This window comes from Pantherophis guttatus, chromosome 7 (assembly GCF_059756535.1).
Source record: "Pantherophis guttatus breed Tessera chromosome 7, ASM5975653v1, whole genome shotgun sequence".
Taxonomy (NCBI): domain Eukaryota; kingdom Metazoa; phylum Chordata; class Lepidosauria; order Squamata; family Colubridae; genus Pantherophis; species Pantherophis guttatus.
This window is the reverse complement of record NC_142069.1, coordinates 30959648-30981864: the sequence shown is the minus strand read 5'-3', so window position 1 is coordinate 30981864 and position 22217 is coordinate 30959648. Positions and strand designations below refer to the sequence as shown.

General features: G+C 43.7%; 1 long non-coding RNA gene across 1 annotated transcript in view; it reads left to right on the top strand.

Annotated features, from left to right (window-relative positions):
- Window positions 1-5432: 5432 nt before the first annotated feature.
- The window catches only part of LOC148112795 (uncharacterized), a 28671-nt gene continuing 11886 nt past the window's right edge, over window positions 5433-22217 (top strand). Inside the window, exon 1 of the long non-coding RNA XR_015728898.1 lies at window positions 5433-5513. This is a non-coding gene — a long non-coding RNA (uncharacterized LOC148112795). The remainder of the gene's footprint in view (window positions 5514-22217) is intronic.

Sequence of the window (22217 nt, the reverse complement as noted above, 5' to 3'; positions counted from 1 at the left end):
AAAGGATAGGTGGCAAGGCAGAATGTTTTCTTAACAGGGCTGAATGCTGCCAGTGTGAAAAAATAGCTCAATCTGCAGTTTTCTTTTGTAATCAGGAAGTGTAAAAAGTTGCAAAACATACTAATATAAACGAACATGGGGTAGGGGTAGGGAAATTAACTCTGTGCCCTGATGAGTCTGGGAAAATATGGAAACCATTACATAACTTGATACAGAAGCTAATAAAATAATGATTTCAAAATCTGTCTACAGATTCAGCTTCCTCTCCAATGTATCCCTTGCAGTGAATGCCAGTAAGGGAGAATATTTGTAGCTCAGGGTTGAAATGAAAGGTCTTTGGTGCTCTCTGAGCTTGTTTGTTTTCTTCCAGATGTTTCATTACCCAGCTAGGTAACATAATCAGTGCTAGTGTTAGTAAATTTTACATTGTTTAGGGCACTTTATAACTTGGAACAATAAAGAAGATTAAATACTTATTTACATACATGCATGCATACATACACTAATTGGTTAGATAAATAAACTCCTGGGCTAAGAAGCAGGGGTGAAATGCTCCCGGTTCGGACCTGATCACCCGATCCGGTAGCAATGGTGGCGGGTGGTTCGGAGAACCGGTAGCAAAAAACCCTGCACCCCCACCCCCCCCATGCCCAGCTGAGCTGCGCGATCATCAGAGGCTTTTTTTTTACTTTAAAAAGCATTTTTTCTACAACCTCTTCAGCCGAAAAAATGCTTTTAAAAGTAAAAAAAAAGTCTCTGATGATTGCGCGGCTCAGCTGGGATTGTCAGAGGCTTTTAAAAGCATTTTTTTCCTGCAAAAATGCTTTTAAAAACCTCTGACGATCCCAGCTGAGTTGCCTGATCGTCAGGGGCTTTTAAAAGCATTTTTTACAACCTCTTCGGCCAAAGAGGTTGTAGAAAAAATGTTTTTTAAAATTTTTTTAAAAAGTTGGCCATGCCCACCCAGTCACATTACCCCCACCACCACCAAGCCATGCCCACAGAACCAGTAGTAATAAATTTTACATTTCACCACTGCTAAGAAGCATATGCTACAATGCACCTAGGTCTCACAAAGAAACAGGAGTTTTAAAGAAAAATTCCTCCTCAATTCTTTAAAGAAGGAATCATTTCATATTCAGTACTTCTGTTTCACCAGTAAATGCAGAATTAAAGGAGATTATCCAGTGACTCCCAGTTTAACCATAAAATATTTGTAACATTTATTGTATTGTCTTTGCGAAAAACAACTCCACAAGCCAATGAGGAAGAGGAATATCCATGCTGAGCTATATATGTTATAGAGCAATTCCTATCCTTGCCAATAAATAACTTACAGTTTCAGCCTTGGAAACTTGTACGCTCTGGAAATGTCTATGGAGATTCTCAGTCATCCAGGTCGTGGTTGTCCCACAGGTGTTTTCAAAAGGCAACTGAAAAAAACAAGGAAGTCCAGTTGCCTTTTGGAAAGCACCTTTGGGTCTCCCTAGCAGGTTTCCTTCCAACCCTGTTAATCTGTTAAATTTACATTGATTGCAAAAGCAGGATATAAATTACATTTTCATAATCATCATGGAATGCTTGTCTTTCTAAAATTGCATTGCTTTGTATTATTTGTATTAGGTGTTAAGAAACAATAGTCGGGACCAAGAACGGTGCAGAAGTATTAAATGTCCTGATTTTAAATGATCAAGACCACAATGGCTCAAGCAAAGAGAGCAGAACATGCTTGTGGTGAGCTTTAGGAATTTGTTGGAATTCAAAATTCACAGGAACTTCTAGCAACAGGGCTAAGGAGATAAGCTTGCCAATAAACCAAAATTATGGGACTGAGGTACAACAAAAGGAGAGCAGCATCTAGCCACTACTGTTGGACTTGATGTTCAGAAAGCAGAATGATCTGATCTGATAGTTTGTGTAAGTAGAAAAGGCAATGATTTGTTCAAGCAAAATAACCCCCAGGTCACAAAGAATAATCGAGCACACCCCAACCCCACCCCAGATGCTCTGCGGGGTGATTAATGGTGTACTCAGTACTTCAAAAATAGAAAATTGACAATTCAATGTTGTTTTCTTTGTATTCGAGGATTACTTACATGAAGTAATGATGACATGAAGAGAAAAGCAATGAAATGTAATCATAATCAATAAATAGGAGAAGGGGGCACCGTGCCTTTTATAGCAACACAAAGAATAGAAGCAGATGGTAGCTGAGGAATAAGCTCTTCTGGGAAATGCATAAAAAGATGCATATTTATATAGTTATCATTCTAAATAAATCATTTTTGTTGTTGTTGTCTAACTGAAAGGCCATTTTATAAAAATCTTGAGGACTGCACTCGGGATTTCCAGCAGCTACACACAGCCCTGAGGCTTACAATTGTGATCTGTTCAACCCTTTGTTTAATGCACGATCTGCCATACCAAACTGAATATACAACCTCCTTAACAAGAAATGTTATCTTTTACTGCAATGAAAGAGAGCTAACCATTTTCCACAGCATTCTATTCTACTGTACTGTACTTCGCCAAAATCTGAATTGTTTGACATTTCCCCCCAATGTTTTTAACAATGATTTGAATGGATATCATTTGTTTTTGGTTTAGGGAGATTGGTGCTTTTGGTTAACATTTTGAAACATTTTTCAAATGAAGGCAATATTGCTTGTTTGTTGATGATGTTATAGCTTTGGTGTGTTGCTGAATTAAGGGTGCTCTAGTTGTCAAGTAGCTGAGCCTAAAGACAGCTCATGCTTAAAGATTTTTAGAATGATCTTAAAAGAGTTTTATTTGCTTGCTTCTTGCACAATTAAACTTAGTTAGCTATATATTACTATTACCTACTTGTTCCCTATTCAGCTATTGCTTCCTGAGTGTAATTTAGACTTTTCCTTGTACCAAGTTCTAATAATGTTGTTACTAATTGCCAGGCTTCAATTACCCTTACAATTCACCCATAATGACCAACTGACAGAGAAGTGTGCATACATGCACAGAATCTACCAAACAATACAATATTCTTTTTACTATCATTTGATCTCCTACAGTTCACATATGGCAAGATGATGGGATAAATGATTTTAATTTGGTTTTAATGGGGTTTTAAAATTGGTTTTAAAATGAGAGTTTTAAATTTGGCCTATGATTTAATTATTTTAATCTGCTTTTAAATTCTATTTTGTACGTTGTTTTTATTATGGCTGTTCACCGCCCTGAGTCCTTCGGGAGAAGGGCGGTATATAAATAAAATAAAATAAATAAATAAAATAAATAAGAGTGACATTTTTGAAATAGGATTGTTCATAATAAGGACCTTGTGATAAGGTCTCCCTCTGGCTTTTATTGACAGTATCACTTCACCAACAGTATCAATTTGTTGTGCTAAATAGCCTTGGAAGTAGAAGTGAGGAAGATTCTTTAATCAAAGTCTGATACATGTACTATATGCTAATGGAGCATGTGTCCTACCAGAGCTGATCAACACTTCAAACATTTCTCAGCAGCAACAATCAATGAAATAGCAAAGTCTTTTAGAATTTGTAGGATTTTTGTTAGAACAATATGACATTTACCACAATTACATTAGAGCAGGGGTGTCAAACACAAGGCTGGGGCTGATCCTGAGGGCTGGATCCAGCCTGCAGGGTGCTTAAATCTGGCCCACAGGGCCGCCCCGGAAACAGTGAAGGACCGGCCCGCAGTGCCAGCAAAAACAGAGCTCAGGAAAACGTGCTCCATTTTCACTGACAGAGGGTTGCAGGAGGCTGTCCTAGCTGAAAACAAAACTCAAGAGGGCCACATGTGGCTCCTCCGAGCTTCATTTTTACTGGCAGAGGGTTGCAGGAGGCTGTCCCAGCTGAAAACAGAGCTTGGGAGCCCATTTTTACTGGCAGAGCGCTCGGGCTGCCACAGCCTCCCCCTCCCCCCGACACGAGTGACGTCAAACTGGCCACACCCACCCCAGCCATGCCCCCCCTGGCCCCCCCAAGGTCAAACAAAACCCTGATGCGGCCCTCAATGAAATTGAATTTGACATCCCTGCATTAGAGGAAAGGTAGATTAAACCTTCATATTGTTAGCGAAGATATGTTGCCAAACTGGCAGCTCCTTTACAGGAAAAATGAAGTTATCAAAAAAGCTAAAGAGGGAGTATGTTATGTAGAACATACAAAAACCCTTTGCTGAACAGTTTAAATTAAAGGACATCATAAGTATAATTCAATAAGGATTAGACATCTAAGTAGCTGCAAAATACTGACAAAGTATTGGAAAAACAAGGTGAAATAAAGTTTCCTAGAAAAGATAAATCCCAAGGCCAGAGTCAGGTATTTGGGAGCACAATACAATTCACAAAACCTCAGATTAACATTGCAGATAAATTCCTGCAAAATGAGGCAAAGTAATTATTCAAAATGGAATAGTCGCAGAACCTACACTAAAGAATATAGCTCTACCTGCCCTGTTTCCCCCAAAATAAGACATCCCCTCATAATAAGCCCAATCGGGCTTTTGAGTACATGGCAATAAGGCCAAACACTTATTTCAGGGTTGAAGAAAATATAAGACAGGGTCTTATTTTCAGGGAAACACGGTAGAAGAAATAAATAGGATATTATTTCAAAAATGTCAATTCTTTTTATTTAGAGAGAGGGGGGGGGGAAACTTTCATTGGCAGACAAAGAGAAATTGCTTTTGTTTTTGAAATGATACTTCCTTTTCTACCGGCCCTATGATGGGTTATCAGAATCCAGTATTAGGTAATAAAACCTGTGGGATGAGAGTCACAGCTATTATGCCCTTCCAGTGATACAATGCCTTTCTCAAAAATTGATAGAGAAGGCTCTTCTTTTGCCTTTGCTCATGGGCTCTAAGCCAGGGGTGGTTTCTACTTACCTTTACTACCGGTTCGCAACGGGGCCGCGCGTTGATGACATTGGGGTCGGTGGGCGGAGCTTCCCTCCGGTTTTACTACCGGTTCTATAGAACCGGTCCGAACCGGGGGCAACCGGCCACTGCTCTAAACTTGAGCTTTTAAAAAGTATACTCAAAGCTCTGTGCTGTTTTCTTCATGCTATGTTGTTCCTTCCTCTTTTACCTTTTCTGAATGCGCATCAAATAAATATTTCCTGCCCATATTCTTACACAGTACTACAAAAGGGATGTAGCAATTGCTTCCATTTCAATCATACAAAGAAAAGGGAACAGCAAAATATCAAGGCCCCACCACAGAGCTGTCCTACTTGTGTATTCCCTGTTTCCCTGTTCTTTTAAACTACAACCATTAAACTTACTCAAAAGCCTTTGGGGAGGAGCTTTGCTAAACACTTTTGAAAGTCCAAACATACCAGTATTTATGGATCTGGGTTGCGTCTTTAAATACCTGTTCTACTCTTCAAATAACACACCTTTCTCTTTTTCTAGCTCCCTTCTTAGGCGTTTTAGGTACTAAATGGGATGAGGAACATCTCAGCTGCATCTGCTGGACTCATGAGAGTGCCATTCCCCAGTCCCAAGTAAGTGGATGGGGGAGGGGGGAGGCAGCTGGGGGAGCAGAGTAGCATGTCTCTTAGTCCATTCTCCCAGTTTCCCTTCAATCCTGACAGTCGGAAGGGGTGCCTGGCCTGGGCAGTGGGGTGATTGTCACAGGGTGGGTAGGCTTAACTATGGACATCCAGTGCATCCAGCAAGAAGACAGCATGCCTCCTTGTTGTGCCTTGGTGATGGCTGCCAGAGTAGGTTGCTTGTCTGTGGCAGGTTTCAGTCTACAGCAACCTTCACTAAAACTCACAATCTCCTGCCTGACTGCTCTTCTGATGCCTAGCTCATGCATTCAGATTGTACAGAAACAGAGATAAAATTGTGCATAATTGCTGGTGGAACTTGGAATCAAGCAAGGACAAAAGTCCAAAAACAGCAACAGGCAGAGGGAGCAAGGGTGAAATTCAGCAGGTTCTGGAGAACCGGTAGTGGAAATTTTGAGCAGTTCGGAGAACCGGCAAATACCACCTCTGGCTCGCCCCAGAGTGGGGAGGGAATGGGGATTTTGCAGTATCCTTCACCTAGAGTGGGGTGGGAATGGAGATTTTGCAGTATCCTTCCCCTGCCATGCCCACCAAGCCACACCACACCCACCAAGCCAGAACCGGTAGAAAAAAAATGGATTTCACCCCTGAGAGGGAGGAACCAGTTTTTGCAGGTTCAGTTCAGCTGTAAATGCTGTGTGAGCCCTACCTCTAACTTCCACTTTGATACAGAAGGGAAACTATGAGGGAGCAAAAAGTTCTGTCTTTAAACAGGAATCATTGACCACTCTTCTGGAACTGCTGGTTAAAGGAGGCCGATTTAGGTATAAATGTCTTAGCAGTTACCGTTATGCAAACACGAATTCCATTAGGCAATGAGCAAAGTCTATTAGTTGATTTCACACAGGCCAGTGAACAGCCATCAAATGGCAGGTTCCATGTCACTACCAGGTAGTTCTGTCCTATTTATTATTAACAGAGATTCTGAGTCTTTAAGAAGTGTAAAATGTGCATACCAAATTCATAATTTATTTTCTCCTAGTATAAAGTTGTGGAGAGCATGAAAAAAAATCTGAACTTTTAAAAATCTTGTTGTTGTTAGTTGCGAGGTCGTGTCTGACCCATCGCGATCCCATGGACAATGTTCCTCCAGGCTTTCCTGTCCTCTACCATCCTCTGGAGTCCATTTAAGCTCACACTAACTGCTTGTGACTCCATCCAGCCACCTCGTTCTCTGTCGTCCTCTTCTTCTTTTGCCCTCAATCTTTCCCAGCATTAGGCTCTTCTCCAGTGACTCCTTTCTTCTCATTAGGTGGCCAAAGTATTTCAGTTTCATCTTCAGGATCTGGCCTTCTAAAGAGCAGTCAGGGTTGATCTCCTCTAGGACTGACTGGTTTGATCGCCTTGCAGTCCAAGGGACTCTCAGGAGTCTTCTCCAGCACCATAGTTCAAAGATCTCAATTCTTTGGCGCTCAGCCTTTCTTATGGTCCAACTTTCACAGTCATACATTGCAACTGGGAAAACCATAGCCTTGACTATACACACTTTTTTAAAAAATCTATGTATATATTAAAACTATGGATCATTATTCAAAAAGAGAGCCAGTAGCTCATGGGAATATGAAAATTTTTTCACATTATTTCAGTAAAGCAGTCCAGAGCTGACATTGACTGCTGGAATAGCACAATTATAAGCTGTAGTAGTAGTGTTTGTACCCAGGTAAGATGTATTCTCTGAGTTGTTTTCACAGAATAGGTGTCAGTACTAGACACGAGTTGGCCAGTTATGGGAGCTTTCAACCATCACTACAGTGGATGCTTATTAAATAAAAAGGACCAGTGTGCCAATTCATTAATTCACCTTTGGCTTTACAATTACAACGGAAAAAGTCAATGAAAGATCTGGAAGAGTCCTTGATATGTTACTTAATTCATGTCCAGGACTGGCCTTACCATTATGCACAATTGTTACAAAAATTCAGAAAATGGCTCAGTATGGCATTTTTATTGTATTTTTAGTTCTGGGAAAGAAGAAATGTACTTGCGAAATATTCTGACTCAGGTAGCTGTGATATTATGCACTCTGACCTGGATGGGACATTAGAGCAGGGGTCTCCAACCTTGGCAACTTTAAGACTTGTGGACTTCAACTCCCAGAATTCCTCAGCCAGCAAAGCTGGCTGAGGAATTCTGGGAGTTGAAGTCCACAAGTCTTAAAGTTGCTAAGGTTGGAGACCCCTATATTAGAGGATATATGATCACTTGGACTAAAGTGCCACATTCTTCTATTCATAAAAGTCCCCAAGAACCTTGTTTTTCAATGGTTGAGACCTTGGGTCTATCCTAGCTCTAGTTCCACCCTGGCCATCCTTTGTGCAAAAGATGAACAAGTTTCATTTGAAAGAGACCTGCACCACCCTTTGAAATTCAGATCAGGAATCCCACTATAAAAAGGGACAAGACTATAGGAGAAACTTCTAAAACTTTTAAAAACTTTTTTTAAATTTTTGTTTTAAAAATCTGGCATATGAATATTATTTTAACTTAACTATATTGTTTATCTATTACATTTTAATATTACACCCAGTCACACACACCCCAGAAGTTATAATAACAGAAACTTGTAAGTCTGATTGTGCTGTGCCTCCTCCTCCTTCTTATAGTTCAGTGAATTAGGCAGATGTTTGTCTGGGCCACTTCTGAATATTGTCTGTTGTGAATTCAAAATGTTTTACCCCTCTATCACCCTAGTTATGAATCTTCCATACCTCTATCAAGATCATCTTCTCTACAGACATAGAAGATGATTATTTTCTGTATTAGTGCAAGTGTGCAAGCATGTTATTTTTGTCAACTTCTTTAAACTGATTTTTGCCAGGCTATGTGAAAATTGGTTAAAACAAATAGTGGCAATCTAGCAACCAGTATGTTTTCAGTAAAAGATGTCAAACTTATTTGTTTGATAAAATTTGCATCAAAACATAAATCTGATCTGCTCTAGCAATGTTTGTAAGGAAAGGAATGTCCCAGTTTCAGTAAGACCTTTAAAATTCATGTAGTCACATCAATGAACATATTTTATGAGAGTTCTTATTTGGATTTCAAAATGTTACGGCTATATAAATTACTTTGATGATAAAACAACAGTGTCCACACAGTCATGTATAGAAATGCAATGAAATTCTGTTTATGTAAGATTTTGTTGTGCCTCTTAGCTACATGATTTTGGTAAAAAAAAAAAAAATGGAATGATCAATTGCATGGCTAAGTTGTTAGAATATTTTATTCATTCATAATTATTAGACTGCACTCTTTGAAAAATAAATATTAATATGGATAATTTCTGTAGTGCTCCAATGTATAACATGCCTTGAGATCACAAAGAGTAGGGATATAGTACATTAAACTGTACAAATTAAGAATAATTCACAAGTGTCTGATTTCTAACTAACCTTCTGAAGTAAGAAGGAAAATATTTTTGGCATTTGTCAACTTGATTTTAACAACATCTGTATATTCTAAACTGGATGATAAGACTGCATTGTAAATACTTCTCTTTTTAAAGAAAAAAATTACCTTGTTACATTAAGAATGAAAATGTATTTCAAAAAAAGGAGAAAATATCAGCTGATGGTAGAAAAGAAAATAGCTCTGCAATTAGGACCCAAAGAATTTCAGAGATATTTGATGCCTGAATGTGTGAATCAGAGCCATTGTCAGTTATTTATTTCAGTGGGCTCTGGAATGCTCTCAGGTTCCTTGCCAACAGCTGCCAATCTGCCAAAAGCTTCTAATGAAAACAAAATCCAGCATAGGGATAAGGAGAATTTAGAGACACCCGTCATATAGTAACAGTTCTGCGAACAAAGGGATGAGCAAATGAAACCCAAATGTTTTGCCTGAAACCCCCCAAAAAGATACTGAAAGAATGATCAACAAGAATTGAAAAAAGAAACATACCAAAGTATTCATGATGGGCTGGATAAATAGATAATGGAAAAAACTTGCAGTGGCTGTTTATATAATTGTCTCCTGAATCTTTATCCATCTGGGAACTAGCCATTATCCAGTTTCACTACGCTCGTAGAAATATCACTGTGGAATAAATTTGAAGGTCCGTTTACACTGGCATTTTTCTCTAAGAGAACACAACCAGATATGTTGCAAGAATGTATTAAATGCCCTATATATAATGTTTTATACTTTTTTAAATTTAAAGTTTTTATTTTGATTTTATTTTAAACTGGCTTGAATAAGCTGGTTTACATAAGCAGAAAGGGTGGGGGTTTAAATTATAGAACAACTTTCTAGATGTATACATTACTTTGCCCCCCATAGCAGTGATTCCTCTGGCCTGCATGGTGGTGGTGGTGGTGTTTTTTGTCATTCCCTTGCTACACCTTTTCTCTTTCTTTTATTATACCTTGAGAAAACACTTCATTGATAATAACTTCAGTTTCTTATCCCTGATATTAGAGATCAGCTGATCAGACAAGAAACTCAGCACTCAGAAATTTGCTGTTTCTAAACCCTGAGAGGCATTTTCCTCTCCTTGCAGATTAAGGGCTGCCTACCTTAGTGCTGTGGAACAGGGGTCTCCAACCTTGGCAACTTTAAGACCTGTGGACTTCAACTCCCAGAATTCCTCAGCCAGCTTTGCTCCAAGGTTGGAGACCCCTGCTGTGGAGAGCAAAGATTATCATTCTCTCTCTCTAATGGAAATACTCAAAAATAGATCCAAAGATTTCAGTTTCTGCTTCTGGAGAATTCATTACAGCCATGTTTTTCAACCTTGGCCATTTGAAGATGTGTGGACTTCAACTTCCAGAATTCCCCAGCCAGCAAAGAATTCTGGAAGTTGAAGACCGCACATCTTCAAGCTGCCAAGGTTGAGAAACACTACACTATAGCATTGTAAGTATCATGATTGTGCAGCACACCATGTGAGATATCTGGAAAGCTACTTATTCTAACCTGGAAACTAACAGCTCCATCTCCATTGGAAGATTTCTATCAGGGTTACTCTGGTCCAAGAAAGAAAAATCCCAGCAACTTTTTTTCCCTCAATTATGAAAAGCTCAGAACAGATATCCCATATGGATTCAGGCATGTAGTGAAAGAATATTGCAAGCTACATATTAACCTCCACCAAACTGTTGCCCACCAAATCACAATTCTCATCATTTTCAGCCAGCACTGGCATCTTGGTTAGCAATAATAGCAGTAATGACTTAAATGATTTTCACTTCTTAGCTGAAAGAAAAGCATACTTGAGCAATGTAGTCATATGTCCATGGGTCAGTCTGAGAAGAAGTCACCGGCTGTTTTAATTTGTTATACTTTTATGTTATCAAGAAGTGTCAGAAGGAAGAAGCAATTGCTTAGAGTTCTATCATTTCCTCTCTTATCCTGAACATTGAATTGCCCTATTTGTTTTAAAATTTATTTTAAAAGCATATGTCAATGTGTGCAAACATGGATATCTGGAGACTGGGAATCCTCCTTGTGTAGCAATAGGTCTGTGGATGTATGTGATTCTGATGATTCTCCATTTTGTGGATATAATTCTGCTATTTCTACAGAATATATTCAGTGCTTCTCCCAATTCTGGGATATTACTTTGATAAACACAACGTTCCTAAAGTGTCCAGTAGTCTCCCCGACTCCCCATACATTTTAGGCTTCTGTGGCATGATGTTTGGCAGTTTGGAAGTGCTACTTTTTTACATATATCTTAATCTTACTTCTTTATGTACTCACATTTATGTGACACTACCAATGTTCCAGAAGCTTTGGGCAAGAAGCCATTTTGGAGCCACTCATATATTCTTTTGGCTTTCTTTTTTCTCCCTTACAAATTCCCTTCCTGTTTCTTTCTTTTTGTCTTTTTTTTTAAATTTGATTTATATGCCGCCCTTCTCCGGAGACTCAGGGCAGCTTACAATGCGCTAAGCAATAGCCTTCATCCTTTTGTATATTTATACAAAGTCATCTTATTGCCCCCACAACTGGGTCCTCAATTTACCTACCTTAGAAAGGATGGAAGGCTGAGTCAACCTTGAGCCTTGGCGAGATTCGAACCTGCAGTAATTGCAGGCAGCTGGTCTTAATAACCAGCTTAATAACAGGGTGCCTTAGACCACTGTACTACCAAGGCTCTGAGTCTTTTACTCAGTGCACTTACTTTTCCCATTTTTTTGCTTTCCAACCTAACCCCTTAATGGGTAGCAGTACTGTATCTTGGTTATTTTCTGTTTATTTTTACATACAACTATATACAATTTATATACAACCATTGCAGCATTCCCATGGTCATGTGATTAAAAATCAGACTCTTGGCACTGACTCATATTTATGATGTTTGCAGTGTCCCAGGGTCACATGATCACCTTTTGTGGCCTTCTGACAAGCAAAGTCAATGGGGAAAACAGATTCACTTAAACATCTGTGTTACTAATTTAACAACTGCAGTGATTCACTTAACAACTGTGGCGAGAAAGGTTGTAAAATGGGACAAAATTCACTTAACAACTGTCTCGCTTACCAACAGAAATGTTGGGCTTAATTGTGGTTGTAAGTCGAGGACTACTTGTACTACAAAGCAAAGCTACAGTTATGCTCACCAAATTTGTTACTCTGGAGAACATCTAGGGAAGGAAAATGAGAAGGGCATAGAATAGGAGTTCTGATATTACTGTTTTAAAAAGTGTATTTCTGAATTTGATGACATTCCAGTTGTGCGGTCTAGGATACTTGTTCATGGACCAGCTGTATCGGAACATCACTGTATACTAACTTTAGTATTAGGACTTTCCTATCTGAGTTTCATCTCCATAATCCCAAACTTCAAGAGAGATAGCCAGCTGAATCTGAAGTTCCCCTTCCATAGAAATTGAAATAAGTGCTCTTCTGCAAACCAAGGAATTGTCTTTTTGTATTCAGATTCTTCAAGAAAGTGTGACTTGGAGAAGAAGGATGGATGGAGGAATGACCTTATAGGGCTGTGATGGCGAACCTATGGCACACATGCCACAGGTGGCATGTGGAGCCATATCTCAGCTCAGCCATATCGGAGCCCTAGCTCAGCTCCAGCATGCATGCTGGCCAGCTGATTTTCAGCTGGCCTGCCCACGCTGCCCCTCCCCTCCTAGGAGTCCCCACACAGCCCGTTTTGGATGCCAGGTAAATACAGGGCTTGCATGGAGGCTCTGGGAGGGCATTTTCAGCCTCCGGAGGGCCTCCAGGAGGGTGGGGGAGGCTGTTTCACCCTCCCAGGTTCCAAAAGAGCCTCTGGAGCTTGGGGAGGGCAAAAAATGAGCCTACTGGGCCCACCTTTTTGCTGTCACTTGCCAAAAGTGGGGGTCACATGGGGGGGGTCGCATGCGCATGGGTGGGGGGCATGGGGGGCATTGAATTATGGGTGTGGGCATGTGTGCATGCCCCCCCTGGACTCCCCCCACTTTTGGCACACGATGGCAAAAAGGTTAGCCATCACTGTTATAGGGTCTGATCCAGCTGTAGACAGAGCAAGTTGTTCATTTGGAGTTGTCCATGGTGCTGTCTGTTAGGGGTGGATCAGAACACTTTGTTCCACTTTAATGTAACTATGAATGGGCTTCTTGTTTGATGTATAATTGGAAGGAGGGTGGCCAGAAAAAGAAAGGAGAAGAAGTTCTTTCTAGTGCTACATTGGAAAAAACTATTTCAGCTTGACAGAACAAAACAAGCTCCTTGGAAATTGTGACAGCCCACAGAGACTCTTGAATAGTGGCTTTACTGGCATGCTTGGAATTACTGCTGAAATTTCACAGAAAAAGCATGAATGTTATACTAGTAAAGCTGTGTATTTAAAGGTTATGAATGTGACATTATAGAAAAGGACATTCATATGATAGATCAGTATTACTGGAAATCCAGTAATCCATCTTCTCAGATGCATTAATGTTGTCCTTGAATTTGGATGATGCACTAAAAAAAACATTTATATAGCTCCAAAATGACTTTTTTTCAATGCTATACTGGCTGCAATGAAGTATTGATTTCCTAACACACACGTATTTTGTAATTTCTTACGAATACAGTCTTGAATATTTCATGGCATTATTGCTTATATAATAACATTATTTCCCTTATTTAATTTCTCATGAAAAGACTACCCCGGGTTCTATAAATGATTTCCTTCAACTATCAAAATTTGTGAACATTTTTTAAAGTTTGCATATCACAAATTTGGGACATATTGTTCTTGTTTACGTGTCTTCTGTATCACCAACTTGTTCTAACTTTTAATGATGGATGGCTTTTTAAAGACCTCTTTCTTCAGCCTGTGTCCATGATAAGGGCTAGTAGAATAAAAAGGACAGTCGTCTTCATACATCCAAAGGTCTCACAATTCAAGAATACACCATGACTGAAGTACTTGCATATTACACAGTTCAGTGGACTCATGCAAGCATTGTTTATATTACTATAAGTCACCATTCCCTGTGTCATCCTAGAAATTTGCTAAGCTGTAGTTCCAGAATCTCGTATCATTGACCAAGATGGGTGAGTCTGCTGGAAGTGGTAATGTTACAATCTGAATGTTACAGATTGCCCATATCATGTGACTCACCTGCTTTAAGCTTTACATGATCTATAAACAGTGGTGGGATTCAACCAGTTCGCACCACTTCGGGAGAACCAGTTGTTAATTTTCTGAGCAGTTTGGCAAACTGGTTGTTGGAAGAAATCATTAGGGCAGAGAACCAGTTGTTAAATTATTTGAATCCCACCACTGTATATAAACCTACTCATGATCACTTAGCATTATAAATGAACCATTTTATTGTGATGTAAAATTGTAGCCTAGCATTATTTGTGAATCCTTGCTATTCTTTCAGCTTCTATTCACCTACTGCTGCATGTTGTCAAATAGATTATTTCTTCTTTTATGTCACTCCTTTTCTATATCTATATTGTCAATATCTATATTAACAACTTTATCCAACCCCTTATGGAGTATTTCTTTTCTCTACTCTTGCTGATCATTCTTTCAGCATCTCTTTTTTGTGGATTCAGGCAAAACATTTGAGTTTCATTTGCTCCTCCCTTTGTTCGCAGAACTGTTACTGTGTGACAGGTATCTCTAAATTCTCCTTATCCCATGCTGGATTTTGTTTTCATCAGAAGATTTTGGCAGATTGGCAGCTGTTGGCAAGGAACCTGAGAGCATCCCAGAGTCCACTGAAATAAATAACTGACAATGGCTCTGATTCACACATTCAGGCATCAAATATCTCCGAGATTCTTGGGTCCTAATTACAGAGCTATTTTCTTTTCCAACATCAGCTGATATTTCCTCGTTTTCTGAAATACATTTTTTTTTTTTTTGCTTAATGTGGTGTAGAACAGGGGCAGGTTCCAAATCCCATCACTCATCTCTTTCATCATAAACACTATGAACATCTTTCTTGAAAATTATTACTTTTGGTCAGGGGTGAAATCCAACAGGTTCTGACAGGTTCTGGAGAACCGGTAGCAGAAATTTTGAGTAGTTCGGAGAACTGGTAGCAGAAATTTTGAGTAAGTCAGAGAACCGGCAAATACCACTTCTGGCTGGCCCCAGAGTGGGGTGGGAATGGTGATTTTGCAATATCCTTCCCCTGCCACGCCCACCAAGCTATGCCCACCAAGCCACACTATGCCCACCAAGCCACACCCACAGACCTGGTAGTAAAAAAATTTGGATTTCACCATTGCTTTTGGTTACTGATAGGGTGCCAAGGAGCCTGCCAGAATAGTTACAAAACTACATTTCTATATGTAAGATGCTAAAAATGAAATATTATTGAGTTTTATCACGCACAAGGGATGATGGGAATCTTTCAGGGAAATTGGAACTGCTTGTTTTTTATTTACTTTTAACTAATGCATTACACATTAAATGTATTAAAACATTCATAGGAACAGAAAATGCATTAAAACATATAAAGGAATAGAAAAAACAGCTGCACAAAAGAAAAAAATAAGATTAAAAGTCATATGGTGGATAAGAATAAAATAGAATTGCCTGAAAGATCAGTGGCATATAAATTTAACAAATAAAATAAAACAGTAGTAAGAAAACAATTACAATAAAATTTAAAATTCATTATTTCATTAATTGGTTAATTAAAAATAATTGATGCAAATATAATTAAATAGTAATTAAATCATTGTCATCTTAAGAAATATCTAGAAATTTCTATACATTTAATTATTAATATTGATACACCATTGTTTGTCATTGTTCAAAAGGTAAATGCACATGTAAAAGGGGGAAAGAGAAAAGGGGGAATAATTTTTAAAAATTATTAAAAAGAAGGAAGAAAAACAATTTTAAAAGCTTTTAGGAAACTACAGAGTAAGCTCCGCCCCAATATATCAGGCTGAGAGTTACATCAATTTATTTTAAAATACTAAAATTACTTCTAATTACACTTTTTATGTCAATTATTTTCCTCTTAAAAATCCCATAAGAGTCTGCATTTATCTGGCTGTGGGATATATGACATAGGCGGGACCTGTTCTTACTTTCATCAAACTACTAAATATATACTGTGAATTATGTCATTGAACCATATGTCCTGTGTTTGTTTTTCCAATTTGATATTGCCAAAGTGACTCTTGTTCAGTGTTGAGCTAAATTTATCCTCACAGTCATCCGCATTAATTGGAATAAATTATAGTATTTTTATTTACTTATTCTGAAGAAATTCCTGGTAGAAAAAAAATAAGTTTTTCAATTTTGTTTTTTTTAAATAATGCTAAGCATTTCTTTTTTTTTCTTTTTTTAAATTTGTTTTATATGCCGCCCTTCTCCGGAGACTCAGGGCGGCTTACAATGTGCTAAGCAATAGCCTTCATCCTTTTGTATATTCAGCTTATTGCCCCCACAACTGGGTCCTCAATTTACCTACCTTAGAAAGGATGGAAGGCTGAGTCAACCTTGAGCCTGGCGAGATTCGAACCTGCAGTAATTGCAGGCAGCTGGTCTTAATAACAGGGTGCTTTAGATCACTGTACTACCAAGGCTTTTGAATAATCTTGAAGTTTTTATGTGCACTGTTAGATCGGCGCAGGAATGGAAGACGCGACCAGCTCGTTACATTAGTAACTTTATTTAGAACAAGAAACAGTAGCAAGACTGGCTGCGCGCTGCCGGAGCTCTCCTTATATTCGCTCCGGCAGTCGCACCGCCCCTGACAGTGATTCAAACTTTCCCGCCCGATGGCTGGCAGCCAATCCGGGCGGATGTCCTTATAAGGACATAACACTCCTCCCCCCTTAGTCCGAAAAAAATTCAAAGTTCATTTATAAACGTTACATAGTCCCGCAGGTACGTAGGACGCCTCGGCACCCTAGCTGACCTGCGCAGTCTCACTTCTTCCTCGTCCCCGCCCTGGACGGACGGGGCTCCTCTGTCTCCTGGTTCCCTCCCCGGAACCGGGCTTGGTTCGGCTGGCGAGTGTGCGGGGTCACCCTCAGCGCCTCCGGCCGGACCGCAGACCTTGGATGGCTGGTTCTGGTGGTCTTCCTCCTGGCCTGTGGATCTCTCGCCTCGTCGATGCTGCTCGGTTCCGACCCGGGGAGAGCGTCTGAGTCTTGGTAAGTCACCGGCTGTCACTTGCTCTTCCCCGGTCTCCTGGGCGCTGTGGTTCGGTTGCAGTTCGGCTCGTTGTTGTCTGGTGGGTGGCTCGGATCGGTGCCCTCGGGTCCGGTCTGCCAGCTGTGGATGGTGTTGGCTCGGGTCGTGGTGTCCGACCTCGCAGGGGTGGCGCAGGTCTCCTTGGCCGGGCTGGTGTTGGCCTCCCCCGTCGGGTCGGTGGTGGTCGCCCTGGTCGGGCTGTCGTTGCGGGGCTACCTCCGCGGGTCGGTGGAGGTCTCCCCTGCCGGGGTGGCGCAGGCCTCCCTGGCCGGGTTGTTGTCGGCTTTCCCTTCACCCTAGTCCCTGATCTACCGCAGGTTGGTGGCTGGGGTCATCTGGGCTGGGTTGTTGTTGCCAGGTTGTCTTCTGTGCTGGGCGGGGGTCCCTCTCGCCGGGGAGGCGTGTGCCACCCTTGCCCATGGGCTGCGGTGTGCCCATCTCTGATGGTCCCCGGTCTACTCACCTGGAGTGGAGGTCTCCCTGGCAGGGCTGACGTGGGTTGCCTTCGCTGGCAGGGTGTGGTGCTTCCACTCTGGGCAGGTCCCGGTCTACTCGTGTGCTGTGTTGGTGGTCTCTCGCCCTGTCGTGCCGGATGCCCACCTCGCTGGGTTGGTGTTGCCACCTCCCATTCGGCTGGCCCCGGTCTACCGCTCTGGACTGTCGCTGTGTCAGTGCCTGGTAGTGTGCTTGGCCGGCCTCGTCGGGGTGGCGGTGGTCTGCCTCGCCGGGGTATGGTAGGCCTACCTTGTCGGGGTGTCGTAGGCCTACCTCGCAGGGGTGTCATAGGCCTACCTCGCCGGGGTGTTGCAGGCCTACCTCGCCGGGGTGTTGCAGGCCTACCTCGCCGGGGTGTTGCAGGCCTACCTCGCCGGGGTGTTGTAGGCCTCCCTCATCAGGCTGGTTTTCTTGCGCCCCCCCCCACCTTTTCCAGAGCTGGTCGATGTGACATCTACAGACTTTTCCATCTTCCAGCTCCACGGTGTAGGATTTCGGGCCAGTTGTGCTGTCTATCTTCCCCTTCAGCCACTTAGGAGAGCCGTGGAAATTCAGCGCAAAAATCGAATCTCCTTTGCTGAAGGCGCGAAGTGGGCGGCTGGCCGTTACGGTCACTTCTGGGCTGTATTGTGGGTGCAGCTGGTCCAATGGTGACCTCAACCTTCTGCCCATCAACAGTTCGGCCGGGCTCTTGTGGGTGGTGGCATGCGGCGTGATGTGCTGGGTGAGGAGGAAGTTGTCTATTCTTTCCTGCCAGTCACCCGTGCCCATCTTGGTGAGTGCCTCCTTGGTGAGCCTCACCATCCGTTCTGCTTGTCCGTTCCCAGCCGGCCTGTATGGGGCGGACAGGGCATGGCGGATGCCCAGTCCTGCCAGGAACGCCTCCATGGCCAGGGATGTGAGTTGGGGGCCGTTGTCGGAGACCAGCACATCCGGTAGTCCATGGGTGGCGAAAAGGCGGCGCAGGGCCCGGATCGTCGCTTCCGTTGTGGTAGATGCCATGGGTACCACCTCGAGCCACTTGGAGAAGGCATCTACCACGATGAGGAGGTGGCGCCCTTGCATCGGGCCCGCAAAGTCGATATGTATCCTCGACCAGGGGTTGCTGGGGTCTCCCACTTCGCTGTTTCGGCTTGTGGCAGCGCTGGGCGAACTTCTTGGCACGGGTCACATCTGGAGACCCATTCTTCAATGTCTCTGTCCAGTGAGGGCCACCAGACGTAACTCCGTGCCAGGGCCTTCATGCGGACGATGCCTGGGTGCCCTTTATGTAACGTTTCTAGTGTCCGCCGTTGCAGAGTGCTTGGGATCAGCACCCTGTCTCCCCATAGTAAACAGCCCTTCATGGTGGACAGCTCCTTCTGCTTTCTGGCGAACGGGCTGAACTTCTCCTCCATCTTTTGCGATGGCCACCCCCTGAGGATCCAGGACTTCACTTGGCGGAGTGTGGGGTCCTTCTGGGTGTGGACGGCCACATCTGCAGACGAGACTGGACAGCTGGCGTCGTTGTCTATGTGAAAGAGGTGGAGCATGGGGGCTAGGTCTTCTACAGGATCCTTCAATGGGCATCTGCTCAGCGCGTCGGCGTTTCCTATGGCTGTGCCTGGCTGGTGCACGAGCCTATAGGAGTAGCCGGCTAAGAAGATGGCCGATCTCGTCATCCGCGGGGACATGAAGGTCGGGGTGGGTTGGTCGCCTGCGAGGAGCCCCAGGAGTGGCTTGTGATCGGTGACTATGGTGAAACTCCTCCCGTAGAGGTACTCGTGGAATCGTTTCACTCCTGCAACGATGGCCAGGGCTTCTTTGTCCAGCTGGCTGTAGTTGCGTTCCGCGCCGGACATGGTTTTTGAGAAAAATGCTATTGGGGCTTCAGAGCCATTGGGCAGTTCGTGGCTGAGGACTGCCCCCACCCCGTAGGGCGACGCATCGCAGGTTAGCTTGATGGGGAGCGTCTCATTGTACTGGATGAGGATGCTTTTTGAGGTTAAAAGTCCTTTCACAGCTCAGAATGCTGCTTCCTCTTCCTGGCCCCACTTCCAGGAAGCCGCTTTCCCCAGCAGGCGGTGGAGTGGCTCAGCAACTGTGGCTTTCTGTTTAAGAAAGATTGCATAAAAGTTGAGCAACCCAAGGAATGCCTGAAGTTCCGTTTTGTTTTTGGGGCTCGGAGCTTCATGGATTGCCTTCACTTTAGATTTGGTGGGATGGATGCCAGTGCTATCAATGAGATAGCCCAGGAACTCGACTTCCTGTACTCCTAGGATGCACTTATCTCTCCTGACTCTCAAGCCCTTGGCCTTGAAGCGCTGCAGGACAAGCCTGAGCCTATCAAGGAGTTGTGCCTGTGAATCTCCGGAGATCAGCACATCATCAAAGTATGGCACCACCCCTGGAACGCCTTGGAGAAGGCGTTCCATCATTGATTGGAAGATGCCGGGGGCAGCGCTGACTCCAAATTGGAGCCGGTTGCATTTGAATGCCCCCCTGTGTGTGACTATGGTTTGTGCCTCCGCCGTTTTTTCGTCCACTGGCATTTGCTGGTAAGCCTGGGCCAGGTCCAGTTTTGCAAAAATTGTGCCCGTTCCCAGGGAATGCAACAGATGCTGCACTACTGGGACTGGGTATGCGCTCTGTGCCAACGCCTTGTTGATGGTACAACGATAGTCGGCGCAGATGTGCACAGACCCATCATGCTTCAGTGGGGTCACAATGGGGGTCTCCCATGAGGCATGATCGATCGGTTCCAGGATGCCCTGGGCGATCAGCTTATCCAGCTGCTCGTCTACTTTAGGCCGCAGGGCAAATGGAACCCGGCGGGGCTTCAGCCTAATTGGGGTGATTCCCTTGTCCAGATTAAAAGAGATTGGCCTCCCCACAAATTTCCCCAGCTTACCATCGAAGACTTCCTTGAACTCTTCGATGAGGTTGTCGAGTTCGTCCCTGCGAATTTGGTTGATGCCTTCGATTGAAAGCCCCAGCGGCTTAAACCACTCCACTCCTAGCAGGTTCGGTCGGCTGTCCTTCATAACGGTGATGGGAAGCTTGCCTTTGAACTCGTTGTAGGCGACTCGGATGTTGGCTCTTCCTAACACTCCGATGGGGTTGCCCCCAAAGTCAACGAGCTTGGAGTGTAATGGCTTCAGGTCTCGCTTGGTGATGCTGGGTTGCAGGCGCTTCAATTGTTGCCAGTCCATGATGGAGTAGACCGAGCCCGAGTCTACCTCCATTTCGCAGGGTGCTCCCTCCACGTGGATGGTCACGTGGAACTTGGTGGCATTGTGTGAGTTCGTGTGTGCGATGGTCGTCTGGTGGACCGCTCCGCTCCGGGGAAAATCATCGTCTCTGCGTCTGGATGGGCCAGAGGACCGTTTGGATGATCTCTGGTAATCCTTCCGATTCTCGCGGGGACGGTGGCTGGATGGCTCTGTAGCTGGTTCCTCGGCTCTGCAAGCTTCGGCGATGTGACCCCTTCTGTTGCAGCGTCGGCAGGTCGCATCTCTCCACTTGCAGGTCGCCCTGGCATGGTCCCCTCTGCAGCTGGCACAGCGCTCCCCCTTGTAGCTTCGTTGGGCGGTTTCCCGCCTTGGGGGTCTGGATACCTTGTGTACGGTGGACTCCTCCTCCGACTCGGATCCAGCTGTGGAATCCTCGGTTGATGATTGCGGTGATGAGCGAATCTTGTGGATTCCCTTAGCTCTGCTTACTGCGGCAGCCGCTTTCTCCGAGATTTCAGATGCGGTGGCTTCCTCCACCACATCCTTGAGCACGAGTTTCTTCTTGCTCAGGAATTTCTTTTGCAGGCCTCTGTCCCTCATGCTGAAAACCACACGGTCAGCGATGGCGTTGTCCACGTGGTCGAACTCACAGCTGGCTGCGATCTGGCGCAGGGCGGCCACGAATTCTTTGATGGTCTCACCTTCCTTTTGGTCCCTCTGATGGAAGGTGAAACGGTTCGCCACTGGTGTTCCAGTTGGGGCATAGTATTCTTCCAGGATCTGCAGAAGGTCCGTCCATGGCACTTCTTCGATGTCTCATGGTGCTACGAGATCGATTGCCATATCCAGGACTTCGGAGCCGCAGTTGGCCAAGAAGATGCCCTTTTTTCGGTCATCATCGGCATCCCTGATGTTGTTGCCTCTCAGGTATTGCCGGAATTTGACCACGTAGGATTTCCACTTGTCCTTCCCTGGGCGGAATGGAGCAAGGGCTGGCAAAGTGACTTCAGCGGATGCCATGCCTTCGGAAATGCCTACTGTGGTTTCAGGTGCCGGAGTCTTGGTCTTGTTGGCTTGGCGCCACGAGGTTCGTCTCTTTCTCTAGTCCTTCATCGCCAGTGTTAGATCGGCGCAGGAATGGAAGACGCGACCAGCTCGTTACATTAGTAACTTTATTTAGAACAAGAAACAGTAGCAAGACTGGCTGCGCACTGCCGGAGCTCTCCTTATATTCGCTCCGGCAGTCGCACCACCCCTGACAGTGATTCAAACTTTCCCGCCCGATGGCTGGCAGCCAATCCAGGCGGATGTCCTTATAAG